The following is an 18,259-nucleotide window of genomic DNA, read 5'->3' as shown; positions in this document are numbered from 1 at the left end:
GGAATCACCTGACCTCCAAGCTTCTTCCTGCCCTTGAACTTCTACATGAGATGATGGGTGTTTCGGAGCGATTCGTACCTCCAAAACAAGGGGGAGAAGGTGCTCATAAAGCTCAACCGAAGGTCACTGTCAAAACAGAACCGAAGGGTAATGAAGCTTCGGGTTCTGGGAATCAAGAAAATAAGAAAGGACTTGCTGATGATAGTGATGAAGAAGAAACTATTGTTGATGCCCTGAAACGGAAGAAAAGGGATAAGGAGTTAGATGAAACCCTTCGAGTTGCAAAGGAAGCAGAAGAGAGGGAGCGAAAGAACAAGGAAGAGCAAGATGCCTTAAATTGCAAAAAGGCTTTGTTTCCTCCTTGGACTAGGGAAACGCTCATCAAAGAAGCGATAGAGTTTCCAAGCGTGTAATTCGTTTGATTGTGAGAATACGAGGGACTCACAGTTTGATATGCCTATAACACGAAAGGCATTTACTTTTCACTGCTTTGATTCAACAGTTCAAGTTCCCTCACCTCACCCTCAAGTTGATCGTGAACTTATCGATTTTTATCTCAAGTTCGGTCAGCCTCAGTATCTGACTTGGAGTGCACAAAAGATTACAACTGTCAAGGTGCTGAAACCTTCGCCTGCAGGGAAGTTTGTTAATGTTAATTTCAAAATAACCCGAGGTTCAGACAACTCGGTTTCTGTGATTTCCCTGGCAGATCTTCCTAACTTGAATCCTCATGATTGGATCTTATTGTACAAAATTTTGCTCACTAATGCGAAGGAGTATGAGCCGATCCTAGATCATCTGAAGAGGATGTTGGCTTCCTATGTCCATGAAGTTGCTACAATGGATCAGGATATAGCTAATGTTTTGAAGAAGAAACCAACTGTAAAGCCAACCGCAAAGCCTGGAGATGTGAACAAGATGAAGCTGGGTCAAATTGATTCTACACATCTCACAGTGATGTTCACAAGAGGCGAAGCTAATAGATTTCTTTTCGCTCTTGTTGATAAGCATTTGTTCTCAACTCACTGCTTGGAGCATATAATCAATTTTATCCATCGATGCAAGCAAAACACTGAGTCAGACAAGAAGAACTTCACTGACATGCTTCGGCGGTATATTACTTTTCGTCATACTCTACTAGCCATTATACCGAAGGTGTTCAAGACTGTCAAGAAGTCTTCTATAGCTCAACCGAACTGAGCTCTCGGCTCCATTGACGCAAAGGGGGAGATTGTTAGGTATTTTATGTTGCGTCATGGGCTTTATTTTGTATATTCGGATTGGGCCTGTCCATCCGTGACTATTAATTAGGGTTAAGCTATAACTAGTGCATGCATGTATGCCTTAGATACGATCGTGATTATTACATTATTGCTTTGTAACCCTAAACACATCTACAGTCGAAGTTCTTAATCGAGCTCTTCTAAGGTGTTAAAGCTTAATCATTCGACATCAGTTAAACCATCCATGTGTTCTTTATTACGTAATTTATTGCTTTTCTGTTTAGAATCAATCGATCCTACTAGAACATTGTTCTAACAATATAGTGAAGGTCCGTTAGAACACTAAGCGAGGGCCTGAATTCACCTGGGAACGAGAAGACCAGATGAAACAAAAGTACCCACATCTCTTCCCTAGCTCATGAGTGCCCACTCTAGAACTAATTTCGGGAAGAAATTCCCTCTAACGGGGGATAATGTGACAACCGGCTATTCTGGGTCAACAAAAATCAAACAAGTCAACAAGAGTCAAACGAGTCAACAAAAGTCAAATAGTTAGGACATAAAGCATGAATTATGCCTTGCTTTTAGGGATTTTGGTTTTGGGACCCAAAAACCTTGAGATTTCGGTTGTGATGGACCAAAATCACATGCCTACACCGAAATCATCTAGACCGAAATCATACTTGATCAAAATCACATGCCTAGATCGAAATCATCTAGACCGAAATCATACTTGATCAAAATCATACCTAGGACCGAAATCACATGTGATTTCGGTGGTTTAAAAGTGATTTCGGTGGAGCTTATGTCGAAATCACCAATTTGATTAGGTGGTGCTTTTCCCAATGTGATAAAATACACGAACCAATGCAAACATCACATCACCCTTACCCCTCATATATATAGTAAGTCGAAAACACCCACCCCATTTCTCATTTACATCTCCAAAAAAACTCCTTCACTTTTCTCTCAAGAACGAGTTTCATACATCTTCAAATCTTCATACATTGTCCCAGAAACATCTTCAAACATCCCCAGGAAAATAGCTCTTCAAGTTGATTCTTCGGAATTTGTTGTAAGTATCCTTGTTAAATCCAGTGTTTATACAACACCTTCATGTTAGTTCATCTAATTTACATACACTATTGTGCGTTAAAAACTCATAGGATACGAACACCTTCAAGTGTTCTAACATTGAAGCTCATCACCTTCACCTCGTTATCCAGTCACGAACACAACTCGATGTGAGTTCATACCCTTACATTTTCCGAGATTTTCTATGTTTTAGGGGGAATACAAGTAAAACACAAGAAAACTTGTGTTAAAAATACGAAATATTTAAATACATTTTCCTACCGTTTATACAAAAGTGCTAAATTCATAAATAGTTTTGTGTCAAAACTCATGAACTTTTCATACAACGTTTTGCTAAAAACACAAAGCCACGAAAAACGATCACAAATACGCTAGTTTATTCTTACAAATATATATATATATATATATATATATATATATATATATATATATATATAATGGTACATACAAAGGATTCATCATTTCAGGGAAATAATTTTTATAAACTATAATAGGTACAGTTTATGGGGCATTCACACTATTTTACCCTTTCGGGACAAAGAAATAATTATTTAGAAGTATAATTATTTTTATGCTATGTAACCACTATGGAAGGATAATACATTCATTTACAAGAAAAAGAGTTTTCATTACACTATACATAAACCGGTTAATACAATTTTGTGAGACATCCTTCACCATACTTGCTAGAGTACATACTAAAGTTCCTGAATTATAACCAGAGTCTCGGTAAGTGAGCGTGACACTTGTGTATAGATCTATACGGGACTGACAATCCCACACCTAAACCGTTAGCTACAGTTAGACTGACAGGTCTGGGGTGACAAATGTCGTAATATTTCGACGCCTGAAGAACGTCGTAGCAGGCCAACTAGTCGTTGGGTATTAACTAATACATTAGGTTTAAGGGGCTAAATTACATTCAACCAGTTTTATTTAATAATAAAACTACATTACACTATTTTACCGTACAACTGGTAGTTCCAGAAACATACATTCAAAGGGTTTTACACAGATACAACTACAATACATTATTTCCCAATACAATACAACTTACATTTCTGGAAACATACATTCAAATGGTTTTATAAATATTAAAACTACATTATACTATTTCCGAGTACAACAATACTTATACATTTTCTATCTTAGGGTTTCTAAGACTACAATTCACTTTAAAAGAAAATATTGGATTTTCTAGAAGCACACTCTATCATTTTCAAGGAACAATGACAGATTTTTCTCATACAAAATGTTTATGAACTCACCAACTTAATTGTTGACACTTTTTCAAAACTACTTATATTCTCAGGAAATCAGTAAACAGGTACCCATAAGGATTTGATTTTGAAGATGGGGCGTAGCAGCTTAACGTCACATATTTTTGTCATATGTATTTAGAAATCAAACAAATAACGATTTGAATACAATGTGAAAACTTACAATTTATCAATATGATGGTTGTAATGCTTTGATCTCTATTATGGAATTGTTATAATATTGTACATGAAAGTCATCCACCCCAGACGTTTCCGCCGTTCTGGTTTGGGGGTGTGAAATTCAGGATCAGGATCGGGTTCAAGCTCGGGTGTAGAGCCCATTGATGAGAGGCTGCACGATCTTATCGCAACCGCGGTTACTCGTGGCATCCTTGACGCTACCCCGATGATTTTTGGTACCGTCAAGGAGGGCATCATGGAGATCATGGAGGAGAGGCTCAGGTCCTTCCGAGCCGAGATTCTTGTAGGCCAGATTGGGGACCGAGCTCCCTCATTCAGGTATTTCAAGGCATGTGGAGTGCCTGAGTTCTTCGGGTTCAGGGATCCCATCACTAGACGGCGTTGGGTGGCAGACATGGAGAATGCCCAGCGCACGAGTTTTTTCACCGAGGTGGTAAAGGTGGGGTTCGCATCTTGTATATTGAGGGATCGAGCGCGAGACTGGTGGGAGGAGGTGACTCGTTAGGTGGGATCAGCAGGGGTGGATGAGATGACTTGGGAGTAGTTTCTGAAGAGGTTTGATCAGGAGTTTGCACCATATATTGAGGTGCAACGTTTGGTGAGAGAGTTCCAGGACTTACAGTAGACTACCGAGACTGTGGCGGAGATCACTGCCAAGTTTCGAGAGAGGGCACTTTTGGTTCCGCAGTACGCTGTGGATAAGGAATGAAGAAGACTAGGTATCATTCCATGTTGAGGGATGACATTCAGGAGTTTTTGAGTTTTTCAGGGTGCAAGACCCTGAATGAGATGGTGGAGAAGGCCCGAGAACGGGAGATTGAGTTACAGCTCCGCACGAAGCAGAAGCTGGAGGAGGTTCAGGAAGCAGTGGGTCAGACCAAGAAGCCTAAGCCCTCCGATCCTCCCAACAGGGGGCAGCAGGCCCGTGGCCGTTTTGCCAAGTGCGGTAAGCCGCACAGTGGAGTCTACCGAGCAGCGGGCTCAGCATGTTATGCGTGTGGCCAGCCGGGTTACATGAGTTGGGATTGCCCCAAGAAGGGCTTGATTTGTTTCCACTTCAACCAGACCGGTCATAAAAAGGCCGATTTTCCAAGGATGGTTAAAGGAGGAGGAGCAGTGGCGGCGCCTGCGCCCGCCACGATGAGGATTACAGATGGCCACCCGATCAAGGCGGAGGCTCCTGCGGTGAAGAGTCATGCATTTCAGCTGACTACTGAGGAGGCCCGAGCAGCGCCAGACGTCGTTACTGGTATGTGATCTATTTATGTATTGTTTATTTTATTATTATGCTTATTTTATTATGATTTTGTATAGGGACCTTCTTGGTCAATGGTTTGTCGGCTCATGTTCTTTTTGATTCTGGGGCTACCCGATCATTCGTATCTCTTGCGCTCAGCAAGAAGTTTCGGGATGCTCCAGGGACCTTGGATTCCCCACTTGAGGTGGAGATTGCAGATGACCGCATTGTGAGTGTTGCGAGTGTATTTCGGAGGAGCATTCTGAATGTGTTCAGGGAGAGGTTTTCTATCGATTTGGTTCTGATTCCATTGCGGTGGTTGAAGGTGGTCATCAGGATGGATTGGTTGTGGCCCAATGGGGCCATGATAGACTGCGAGCGTCAGCTAGTGAGAGTTCGAACCCTAAGTGGGGGACAACTGCTTATTCATGGAGAGAAAGCCTCGCGTGGGCCAACGCTCTATTCAGCTGCAAGGGCTAGGAGGCTTCTTCAACAGGGTTGTTCTGGGTTCTTGGCTTATGTTTCAGACACGAGGATTGAGGCCACGCCAGAGTTGAGCAATGTTCCGATTGTGCGAGATTTTCCTGACGTATTTCCTGAGGAGTTGCCAGGGGTGCCTCCGGAGAGGCAAGTGGAGTTCCATATTGATTTAGTGCATGGTGCGGCTCCGATAGCCTAGGAACCGTATCTTCTACCTTTGCCTGATATGCAGGAGATGTATGCGTAGCTTCATGAGCTGCTAGACCGAGGACTTATTCGTCCGAGTAGTTCCCCGTGGGGAGCACCGATCATGTTCGTGAAAAGGAAGGATGGGTCGCACAGGATGTGTATTGATTATCGGGAGCTGAACAAGATAACGGTGAAGAACCATTATCCGCTTCCGAGGATTGATGATTTGTTCAACCAACTTTAGGTTGCATCTTGGTTTTCTAAGATTGATCTTCGGTCGGGGTATCACCAGATGAGGATTAGGGATGAGGATATACCGAAGATGGCTTTCAAGACTCGTTATGGTCACTATGAGTTTGTGGTGATGCCATTTGGGTTCACCAATGCTCCAGCGGTGTTCATGGATCTCACGAACTGGGTTTGTAGACCGATGTTGGATCGGTCTGTGATCGTCTTCATTGATGATATTTTGGTCTATTCTAAGAGCAAGGAGCAGCACGAGCAGCATTTGAGGGAGGTGTTGGAGACCTTGAGGATGGAGAGACTGTACGCCAAATTCTCTAAATGTGAGTTTTGGTGGCGTAAGGTGCAGTTTTTGGGGCACATCATCAATCAAGAGGGTATTTTGGTTGATCCAGCCAAAATTGAGGCGATGATGCATTGGGAGGTTCCGAAGAACGCATCCGAGATCCGGAGTTTCTTGGGTCTTGCAGGGTACTATCATAGATTTATTCAGGATTTCTCCAAGATCGTCGTACCTTTGACCTGGTTGACCAAGAAAAGCGTGACCTTTCAGTGGGGTCTAGATCAGCAGTCGGCATTCGAGACCTTGAGGCAGAAATTATGTGAGTCCCCGATTCTAGCACTACCCGAGGGATTGGATGACTTTGTAGTGTATTGTGATGCTTCTATTTTGGGATGAGGAGCGGTTCTGATACAGAGGGGGCATGTGATTGCTTATGCTTCGAGACAGTTGAAGCCCCATGAGGCGAATTACCCCACTCATGACTTGGAGTTGGGGGCGGTGGTGTTTGCCCTCAAGATTTGGAGATATTATTTGTATGGGGTCCGATGTACCATTTTCACGTATTACAAGAGTTTGAAGTATTTGATGGATCAGCAGAATCTGAATATGCGACAGAGGAGATGACTCGATGTAATAAAGGATTATGAGTGCAAGATTTTGGACCATCCCGGGAAGGCCAATGTGGTGCCCGATGCTTTGAGCCGCAAGGCAGTAGGTACTCCGATCCGAAATGTTTGCTTGAGGATGACAGCGATTTCACCTTTATTAGATATGATCAAGGAGGCTCAGGTGGAGGGATTGAAAAAGGAGAACTGGAAGGTTGAGCGGATTCGGGGACAGATTCCACTATTTGTTCGAGATAGTCGGGGTTTATTGACTTAGTGCGACAGGATTTGGGTTCCGACATTTGGGGGAGTGAGACAGAAGATCTTGGAGGAGGCTCATAAGTCCAAGTTTTCTATCCATCCGGGGGCCACGAAGATGTATCGAGACCTGAGGTTGAGTTATTGGTGGCCCTGCATGAAGCGGGAGGTTGTGTGGTTTGTTGAGCGGTGTTTGACCTGCAGGAAGGTCAAAGCCGAACATTAGAGGCCGCACGACAAGGTTCAGCCGCTACTTATCCCCATGTGGAAATGGGAAGAGGTTACTATGGATTTTATCACGAAGTTTCCTAGGACGACGCGGGGTGTGGATTCTATTTGGGTTATTATGGACATGTTGACCAAAAGTGCACACTTTATTCCGATTTTCGAGAGTATCTCCGCCAAGAAATTAGCAGATATCTATGTGCAAGAGGTGGTGGTCAGGCACCGGGTGCCAGTATCTGTGGTCTCGGACCGTGATGTTTGTTTCACCTCCAAATTTTGGAGGAAGTTCCATGAGGAGTTAGGAACTCAGTTGCATTTCAGCACTGCTTACCACCCCCAGACCGACGGTCAGAGTGGGCGGACGATTCAGACGCTCGAGGATATGCTTAGGGCATGTGTATTGGATTTTTGAGGGAGTTGGGATACTTACCTTCCACTAGCAGAGTTTTCATACAACAATAGTTATCATGTTAGTATTGACCGACCCCCGTTTCAGGCGCTGTATGGTTGGAGGTGTAGGACTCCAGTTTTTTGGGGGGAGGTTGGGAATCGAGTTATGGGAAGCACCGAAGTGGTGATTAAGATGACCGAGTTGATCCAGGAGGTTCGCGACCGAATTCAGACAACGCAGAGCAGACAGAACAGTTATGCGGATAGACGCGGATTGGACCTGGAATTCCAAGTCCGAGACATGGTGCTCCTGAAGGTGTCACCCTGGAAGGGTGTTATCCGGTTCAGGAAGCGGGGCAAGTTGGGCCCCAGGTATATTGGCCCGTTTCGGATTATCGCCCGGGTGGGCAAGGTTGCGTATCAGTTGGACTTGCATAAGGAGCTTGGGCAGATCCACAGTACATTTCATGTTTCGCGGTTGCGGAAGTGTGTGGCTGAGGAGTCAATGATTGTATCGCTAGACGATATTCAGACTGATGAGAGCCTGAATTATGTGGAAAAGCCCATTGCGATTCTGGACAGAGAAACGAAAGCCCTTCGGAACAAGGAAGTGAAGTTAGTAAAAGTGCAATGGCAGTACCGAAGAGGCTCCGAATGGACCTGGGAGCCGGAAGACGAGATGAGGAAGCACTATTCGGACCTTTTTGCATCAGCATACTTCGAGGACGAAGTCTAGTTCAAGTGGGGGAGATTTGTAACGTTTGGTCCAGGTATAAAACATTTCTCAAAATATTCGAAATCATTGTTGGAACTCGACGAGTTGGGGAGCTCCAACACGTCGTGTTGAGAATATTGTGGCCGCGGGTTTTAATGATCCAACTCGACGAGTCGGGGTGTCCCAACTCGACGAGTTGGCGGCTGGGATAAAACCCTAATTTTAGGGTGTTGCACCCTATTTAAAGGACCTAAACGCCCTTGGCTGGCCTCCTTACCAACCTCCCTTGTCCAGAAACCATAAGTTCGTATATCACCTTGCAAGTTTAAGTGTGTAAGTTGTGGTGAGCTTGGAGAATTGATTTTGGTGATTCTTTAGAAGGAGCTTGGAAGTTGGAAGCATCTAGCTTGGAAGAAGGATTATAGATCCAGGTTCTCTTCACCAATAGCAGTCTTCTTGAGGTATAAATTCGACATCTTGCCTTGTATTCATCTAGATCTCTTTGTTTAAAGTTTTTGCATGATTTTGGGATTTTGGTTGGGTTGTCCAAGATGTTGAGGTTTCCAGGGGTTAATAAGTTAGATCTGAACCTTTCATGACTCCTCTTGACTTAAAGTTGTAAACTTTATTGGTTTCAAAGTTCCATTCATGCAATAAGTCCCTCATTAAGTCTTTATTAAGCCCTAGAGTGTATTTTAGCTTGCATGGACTTAAAGTTGGAAACTTTACGTGATTTTCCAACCTTTGGACACCAGATCTGTGTTTTGGGGCTATGTTGTGAAAGTTTAAGGGCTTAATGGATTAAGACTCACTCTAATGAACCTAGAGTTTGGGTTTGGCTCATTATGGATAGTTCTTAAGGGCAAATTTGGAAACTTTACCCTTCTAGACATCATTTTGGAAGAGATCTGAGATTTGGAGTCCCTAGATTCGATGGAATCAACTTAATGCATTAAGAGGTTGGATTTCTGGCTAACTCGACAAGTTCATTAGTGAGCTCGACGAGTTGATGGGATTTTTTCTGATCTATACGGATGATGGAGAAACTCGACGATTTAAGGAACAACTCGGTGAGTTGGGTCAACTCAGGTCGTTGACTTTGACGTTTGACCTTTGACCAAGTTTGACCTTTAAGGGGGTTTGGGGCATTTTTAGTTGTATTTAAGGAATTGTTTCTGTTATAGGGTTTGTGTAGAGCGGATATTTGGAGTCTCGATCTATTCAGCTACCGTTCAGTACTGAGGTGAGTCTTCTCACCACACTCATGGGTCGAAGGCACCAAGGCCGGCCCATTACTGATTATAAAATGTTTGTATGGGAATATGTAATTGTTTGTTAGTGGAATTATATGTGGTCTTATGTGCATACCATGGGGGAGCCCATGGCACGAGGATACAAGACCATGGGGGTAGCCCATGGCATTCCATTGAAGACCATGGAGGGAGTCCATGGCAAGCTTGTATGTATATGTGTGTGCATGGCATTATGTGATTATATGATTTGTGTGTTTGGGAAACTCACTAAGCTTGTGCTTATAGTTTTATTGAATGTTTCAAGTACTTCTATTGATAAGGGCAAGGGCTCGGCTTGATGGCGTGGCGTGCATTCTCCAGTGTTTTCACATTTAGCTTTTTGTACTCTGAGTTCTAAAATAATATGGATATGTTATGGGATTTTTGTACTTCTTTTGGATGATGTTTATGAAATTAAAAGTTTAGATTTTTTTCGAAAATTAGGATGTTACATATAGCATTCCTTGGTTGCTTGATTTTGTTTATGAACTATTAGAGGCGCGACACTTGTGACGCTTACTACCAAAGGTCTTTCAAGCAAGGATTCAAGATTGTTTACAATAACAATATTAAAGGTATGTATTACAACCCTATTATGTGATGTTTGATTATTATCCATAGATCTAGGGTTTATGCTTTGTTGTTCATTATTGTATGTTCAATTAGAGAAAACATAGATCTTCAATTAGGGTTGCATGCACACATAGGATTGTATGTATTGCTTAAAACCCATCAGATACGACGGCCAAGAAAAAACTCCACCCTAACGATTCTGATTACATACGAACTTGTTGCCTTCTCCTCTGCTATGACGACCTGGATGCCGACCACAACAGCGACCTCTCGACCGTTATCGCGAGAGGTCTGATCACCCCCATGACTACCGTATTGATTTCTAGAATTATTTTCCCAGAAATTTTGATGTTTGGTGGTGAGAACTATTGGTGAAGACGCGTTCTAGGTATGAGATGCATAAACAAGACGGGTTTCATCTTTTTGCATGGAGTGTTCTTTAAGAGTAAGCATGGATCTGATCTCAAGAAACGACGGGAATGGTTTTTGGTGACAAATCGTGGTCACGATGTGAGCATACTTTTGAGACAAGTCGTTGATAACATAAATAACCAAATTTCTTTCAGGAATCGGGGATCCAAATTTGGCAAGGAGATCCGAGATGGACTTGATACGAGTGCAATACTCCATAATGGTTGAGTCACCAATGACAATGTTTTATAATTCGTCATCAAGTTCAATGGATTTTGACTATTTGTTTTCATGTAATGAAGCTTGGATAGTGGACCAAACCTCAGCTACAGTAGCATCTGTCTTCAAAATGGATTGAAGAACTTGTTGAGAGAGGGTATCGTAGAGCCATTGTTTGACGATATTGTTAACGACTTCCCACTCGGGATCGGTAATGATAGTGAAAACAGCTTCAAGGTGATTAAAGACTTTGTAGTCAATACAGTGAGTTTTGAATAACTCTTTCCAAGCATCATTGTTCAAGCAATTCAAGTCGAGAATAAGAGGAACATATGATTTGATGTTTGTAATACCATAGATCTTGTCGTTAGGTTTCGTATTGGACGAACCTTCTTGAGAGCAGGTCATGGTGATGAATCGACGAAAGAAGAAGGCAATAGCAATGAGAGTTGATGAAGGATGAAGATGATGAGAGAAAAAAAAAAGAAAAAACAATGCAGAGAGAATAGATCGGTTGGGGTTTTAGATTATGGCCTGATACCATGTTACAAAACGATTTTCCCAAAACGTGGCCTCTAGCATTCATTCAATATATATATATATATATATATATATATATATATATATATATATATATATATATATATATATATATATAAATAAAGCATATTAGTCATATTTTGAATTTTAAGAAGTACAAGACACAAAGCGTTTTATACAAGTCAAATATGGATAACAAAATCATTAATACTTGCCAAAATTTTGAAGACTTGAATTAAAGAAGGTTATTAAAAATTAAATATGGAGCAAAATGACAATTTTAAAATATTGAATTCGTCTTACATTTCTTAAATTAGACATCGATAATAATTAATTTACATCAAATGTATAAACAGACAATATAAATATAAGTTCTAAACATAAATATGTTAATTAAAAATTGTAACTTTTTTATTACATAAAAACTAATAATAAAATCTAATAGTTATTTTCCTATAATGAAATTATTCGCCAAAAGAGCTATTTATCGCCGCTGCTTTGCCCGGACAAACATCTACTATATATAGTATAATATATGACTAATATGATTCATAACATAGTATAATATATATATATATATATATATATATATATATATATATATATATATAAGCTACCAATAAATATAAAGGACTAAGCCATGCAAAGGGCCAATAAATAAAACAAATAGATCATATAATAAAATACACGGCTAACATTGATATCCAAGGACTAAAATTCATTGAATGTAACACCGAAATGACAAAATTATATTCTAAAATCATGTAAAAAACTCTAAGTTGCATGTTGGAAAGAACCGCATGTCAATTAAACTTAAAACGAATGAGATATGTATGCTTAAAGATTTTCATAGAATACAAAAGTCTAAAAAAATAGTTGAAAAGCTGAAAATTTTCTACTTTGATTTCCTAACTTTGAAGGATTGTAATTCATTAAATATACCATCAAAAACGAGAAAATTATAGTCTAAAGTAATACACAAACTCTAAATTACATGTTGGAAAAAACCGCATGTTAATCCAACTTAAAATGAATGAAACATGGTTGTTTAAAGTTTTCACATAATAAATCATACAAAAAAAATGAAAATGTAATTTAACTTTAAAATAAATAATACCTCCCACGCCAAATTCCATAAACGCCTCTCCACAAACACAATTAGTCAAATGGATAATTATAAAAATATTTGAAAAGATTTCTTTTTAATAATATGGTCCAAAAATGATTTTTATCCGGAACCGGCTGGACCGAACCTGTTAAAAACCGAATCAACTGTGATCAATTCCTAGAACCAAGAACCGAGGGTCCAAGAAAGAATCCAGGTCCGGTCCGTAAGTCCAAATATCCACCCCTATCTTTATGGCGCTCTCCCGAAAGGTGATATTTAGAAAAACTACACTAAAGACGTGTAAAAATATATTACTAATTAAAACGAATAAAATGTTAAGTTAAGCAATAAATATGTTATTGCCGATCATGTGACATAATCGACTTAAGGACGTAGTGGAGAAAAAAAAATCTTGACTAATCTAATAAAATGAACATATTAATTTGTTGGAGTATATATTTTTTCCTTTTTTTTGTTTGTTATTATAGATTATAGATATAATCAGATATTTGATTTGCTTTCGGTAATATTTTTCGTAATATTTTTAAAGCCTACTAGCTAAAGGAGGTAAATTTGTTGGAGTATATATTTTTTCCTTTTTTTGTTTGTTATTATAGATTATAGATATAATCAGATATTTGATTTGCTTTCGGTAATATTTTTCGTAATATTTTTAAAGCCTACTAGCTAAAGGAGGTAACTCACCCCATTAAGTTTCAAACAAATATCATATGTGAAGATGGAAACAGATATCATATGTGAAGATGTGAATAGTTTCCAATTAAAGTAAACTGATTTTCCTTCCAACCAATCCTATTTGATAATTTATAACAACTATCATTATTACAATAACGTAAAAGAATATAATATTATAAGTACTGTACAAAAAATGATAATCTTCTGGATGAAATATATTTAAACGCAAAAGGTTGTCATGATCAAAATTTCTTGTTTCAGCAGTTTAATAGTTTATCCTACTCGCTGATCCCTTTCCATTAAAGTATATAAAACTTACTAAAATTAGATTAAATAATGTTAAGAAGTGTATCTTTTCACTCTCTCATTTTTTCCTTCCATCTAATACTTTGTTTAACAACTTCCCACATATGAATCATGAATGAACTTAAAAGCTAATTAGCATGTTATTTTGGAATGTCGTGTGCATTTTCCTCAACAAACTCGCATCATTTTTTCCGCTAACCCATTGTTTTTCAAAGTTTGTGTAAATTCCGTTTTCAATGCGTAACGAGTTTGTTTATAAGATTCCATTCCGAGTAACATTGGCCGGAAGTCCTATAATCTAGATCTCGACTTATACCCTTACAAAACTGCTCCGTAACACGTAACCAAAATTGATCAGGCGCTTGGACATTTCCCGTGTTGCTATCTTCGGATATGTTAACCCATGCATTTGCTAATTCCGTCTCTTCTTTTTGACTCCATCTTCTCGGATCGACCTTTTTTTTTGAAGTTGTTCTTCGGGTTTGGAATCGGAAAGATTTTCGGTTGAGGGTGTGAAAGACGGTTGTGATTGAAACTGGAATTGAGTTTGTGTTTGGGTTTGGAATGTTGTTCCGGGTGGTGGAGATTGGAATTGGAATTGTTATGACATTTTGAATTGTGAATGATAACTATGAACACCACCTACAAACGCTTGGTTTTGAGATAAACTTGATGAATCCATTTGTGGCTGGTAACGTGGTGGTGATGTCGGATTGTAACCGAATAGTGTAAATGCGTGGTTGGAAGAGTTGTGATTTTTAGAAAACATTTTAAGTGTGTGAGTTAAAATGAATGATAAATATGTATATATATATAGTTGTAAATTTGTTATAAAAAAAAGAGCTGTTGCCAACGTCCAATTCTTCCAACATTCACAAAAGTTAAATTTTTTCAAAATTTACCATGGGTGGAAAGATACCACCGGTATTATACCAGATGGTCAATATAGGGATCCAGCGCAGGTAAATATACCATGTAAGCATACCGCCTATGATTCTTTTATGATACCGTATAGCCTGATTTTGTGTGCAACTTTTTAATACTTATATGTGAAAAGATGGTTGGGTAGGTTTGGTTCACGACTTTTTTTTAATACACAATAATAGGAAGGAAATAAAATCGGATTATACACGTGTTCATCAATGCTTAGTTTCACATATTTCCATTCAACCCCTTACAGTTTTCCCTCACTTTCATTTCATTCTTTTTCAGTTTTTGTTTTATTTTACCTGTCTTATCGACAATCATGGGGTCGTAGTCATCAACTTATCTATACCTCATTTGACAAATAAGAAACCTAGGAAAATAATACGTACAACCAAACAAAAAAACAAAAAAGCTAGTAATTATTATTACCAACTACATAATTACCAAACATATATATATATATATATATATATATATATATATATATATATATATTATTATTATTACCGTGTAAATTGTTTTCTAAGCATTCAAACCAAGATGTACAACAACTAGGGTATATGACTATATGTCACCCATGTGCATTCCCGTTAACCATCACATTATCTCTAGAACAAAAAAAAAAAAAAAAAAATTATGTATACATGTGATACCTAATATTTGATTAACATCTAACACCTGTACATGTACCCGATATCAGATAAAATTTCACCTTGATACCACTCTGGTACAAATATAACATACAACAACTAACACACTACAACACTAATCAGTTTTACCCGTTTAGCGAGCCAACCACGACCGCCGTTCCTATTCTCAAACACAGAAACACCAAATAAATACCGATAAGTCCCATGCCCAACAACTTACTAGGTCGCATTTGGTTTCGTGGCAACACCACCAGTGACCAAACTAAGCCAATTATAATGAACCCCAAATTACACAACAAACCACTATCACGAGCTATGACATAAGAATTCGGTCTTTTAGACCATGATCCAATCAACATCGAAACCCCTAAACCAATAAGTGTGTTAAACATCGGGCCCGCATAGCATCCCGATATTGCAATTTGAACTCCGTCTGCTCCATTCATGGCAAGGGCAACATTTGACATCAAATCACCCATCGAGTTACCCCATGCTAACACGGTCAATGCAAGAATCGCCGAGTTGACTCGGAAGATAAGACCGAGTGAAACCAAAAGAGCAACGAGTTCATTAGCAACCATGTAGAACCAAATGATGCTCATAAAGAACCCTCCTAGCACCCAGGGAAGCAACATCTTTTGTGGTGGGTGGTCTATTTTAGTCGACACAAAAGCACCAAGCCCAAGAAAACAACCAACCACTGCACTCCCAATATAGATCAAATCTTCACCTAATTGACCACCATTGTAGACCCTATTCCATAGAAACGCTAGAAGCAAAGGTGCAAAAGTGACGCTAGCAACAGCATAGAACTTCGACCATCTTTCTTCGTCTATGATTGGAATGGTCAACCTTCTTGGTAACATCAATGGAAACTCTAGCCACGTCAGCAACTTTGAACAGGAAAACCAAGAACCAGAATCCTCACTTTGTGTCTCCTCATCTGTCCATCCCCATGGAGTCTTCGGGTTATCTTCCAAACCATGGTTAAAAACCTCTGAATACATCGCAACATGTGCTCCCCACATCCAATGAGGAACCTTAGAAGATTTAACAAGATGTGGGACACCATCGGTTTCCGAAACCAGTAATCTATCTTCCGAAGTGTTCGCAAGAGGTAACAATGGTGCATACTCCTCTTTCTTTCTCAAGAACTCACTAGCAGCAACATAGGTGGCATAAACGACATAGATGGACACAAACGCAATAGCTCCACCGACGTTAACTTCTCCGACGAACAAGATAACAGCAAGAGCCAAAACAGCGAACATAAACGTATACACATCTCTCTTGAAGCACTTCTTATCGATGGTGACACCCAGATCAGCCACACATAGCGAAATTGTCCCGACGACAACACAAGTTATGAAAACAGCACCACCGGAGATACTATTAAGTCCGACATCGGCGTTATCGGTGCCTACAAAAGCAGCGATGCTAGCGAATACATCAGGGGCGCCGTTACCTAACGGAAGCAAGGTTACCCCTGCTACAGTTGGTGGTAATCTTAATACGTTTGATAACTTTTCAAGACAACAACAGAAGTAATCAGCGGATGTGTTTCCCAATAGATAAAACAGAGTCGCTAACCAAATTGCAAGAGCGATATAAGCCAAAGGGGCAAACTTCTGACAATCGCAGTAGAAAAAATCCAAGTAATAAAAAAAGCCGCCGGCTTTACATTGTGGGTTGGCTTTTAAATACTCACATTCGTTTTCGAAACCTTTGTGTTGATTTAATCCAGAACAATCAGTTGGGTCTGTGATCTTCAACCCAGTGTAATTTGAACCCAACGATGCCCGATCGACATTCTTGTAGCTCCAATTGTTAAAGCAGAGAACGATGAACACAAGGATACAAAGAGCGTGAAAAGAGCCGCGGAAATAAATGGGTTTCCGATGGAAAATCTTTTTCAAGTGTCCCATCTACAGATTTGATTGTAGATAAAAAAGGAAACGAAGAAATTAGGGTTATGGATTGATTAATGGGTCATGATCGAGAAACAAAGTCAAAAGAGCTTTGATTTTCAGAGGCTTGAACAACGGATCATGAAAGTGGAGAAAATACAGAGAGAGAGTATAAAGATGAGGTTAAAAGAAAGAAAGAAAGAAAGGGTACGCAATTTAGGGTTGGAGGTGAAATTGTGGAGAAGATGATATAGAAACAAAAGCAAAAAGGCGGGGGATTTGGTGAGGTTAAAGAACCAATCAACCAACCAACGGTGGTCGGAATTCGGATACGTCAGTCGTGTTGAACAGTGGTGATTCGGAGCTTTTTGTTTTCTTGACTTTTGAAGGCGACGCGTAATGTAAAGAGGGGATAAAATGATAAAGGAAGTTTTGTTTTGGATGCATTATTTGGGGAGGTGGTTGAGGTGACCGTGTGACCGTGTGAGGATTAATACCTTGCCAACCGCCATGATGTCGTTATCTAAACATTACGTGAAACCATTTCTTTAAATCAAAGTATATTTAAATCACAAGGGGTATATTACTATATTATATATGATTGAGTAATCATTCATTTTAGTGAATGCAAAATCATATAAAAAGTTTATGTCAAAAAGTTTGAAATCAAATTCTTTAATCTAACTTCATCAAGCTTAACAAATATCGGGACGAATACAAAATAAAGAATATTGTATAGACAATTTATTAGGATAACTTATAATAATAAAATGATAAAAAGGACCCATATAGTAAAAAATTAATGTATTCTTATAATTTTAAAAAAAAAAATATTGCACTTTTAAGAAAAGTCAACTAGTCAACACATATAGTTACTTTTTGAATGATACATTTTCATTAAAACCGAGTATACTGGTGTAATTTTAGCGCGGAAACAACTATTGAAGGATTAGAGATTAATATGGGGGAGCAAAGCTCTTTCCCATCCGAGAGAGCTTCAAGTATTTGGGCTTTATGATCAATAAGAGAGGAGATATGGAGGTACATGTCACACATCACATAAGGGTGGGTTGGTTAAAATGAATGGCGTCCTTGGGAGTCTTGTGTAAAGGAAAGGTTTCGTTTAAACTAAAGATGAGATTTTACAAGGTAATTATTAGGTGTGTCATGTTGTAGGGATTAGAATGTTAATCAAACAAGAAGGAGAACGAGATGGAGATGGAAATA

The 18,259-nt window shown here is 39.3% G+C and overlaps 1 pseudogene; it reads right to left on the bottom strand.

Annotated features, from left to right (window-relative positions):
- Nucleotides 1–15,018: 15,018 nt before the first annotated feature.
- On the bottom strand, nt 15,019–17,500 carry LOC145117282 (cation/calcium exchanger 4 pseudogene; annotated as a pseudogene).
- Between the last annotated feature and the right edge of the window lie 759 nt (nt 17,501–18,259).

This window comes from Lactuca virosa, chromosome 5 (assembly GCF_052849685.1).
Source record: "Lactuca virosa cultivar CGN04683 chromosome 5, Lactuca_virosa_CGN04683_v6, whole genome shotgun sequence".
NCBI lineage: Eukaryota > Viridiplantae > Streptophyta > Magnoliopsida > Asterales > Asteraceae > Lactuca > Lactuca virosa.
This window is presented reverse-complemented; position numbering and strand designations above follow the sequence as displayed.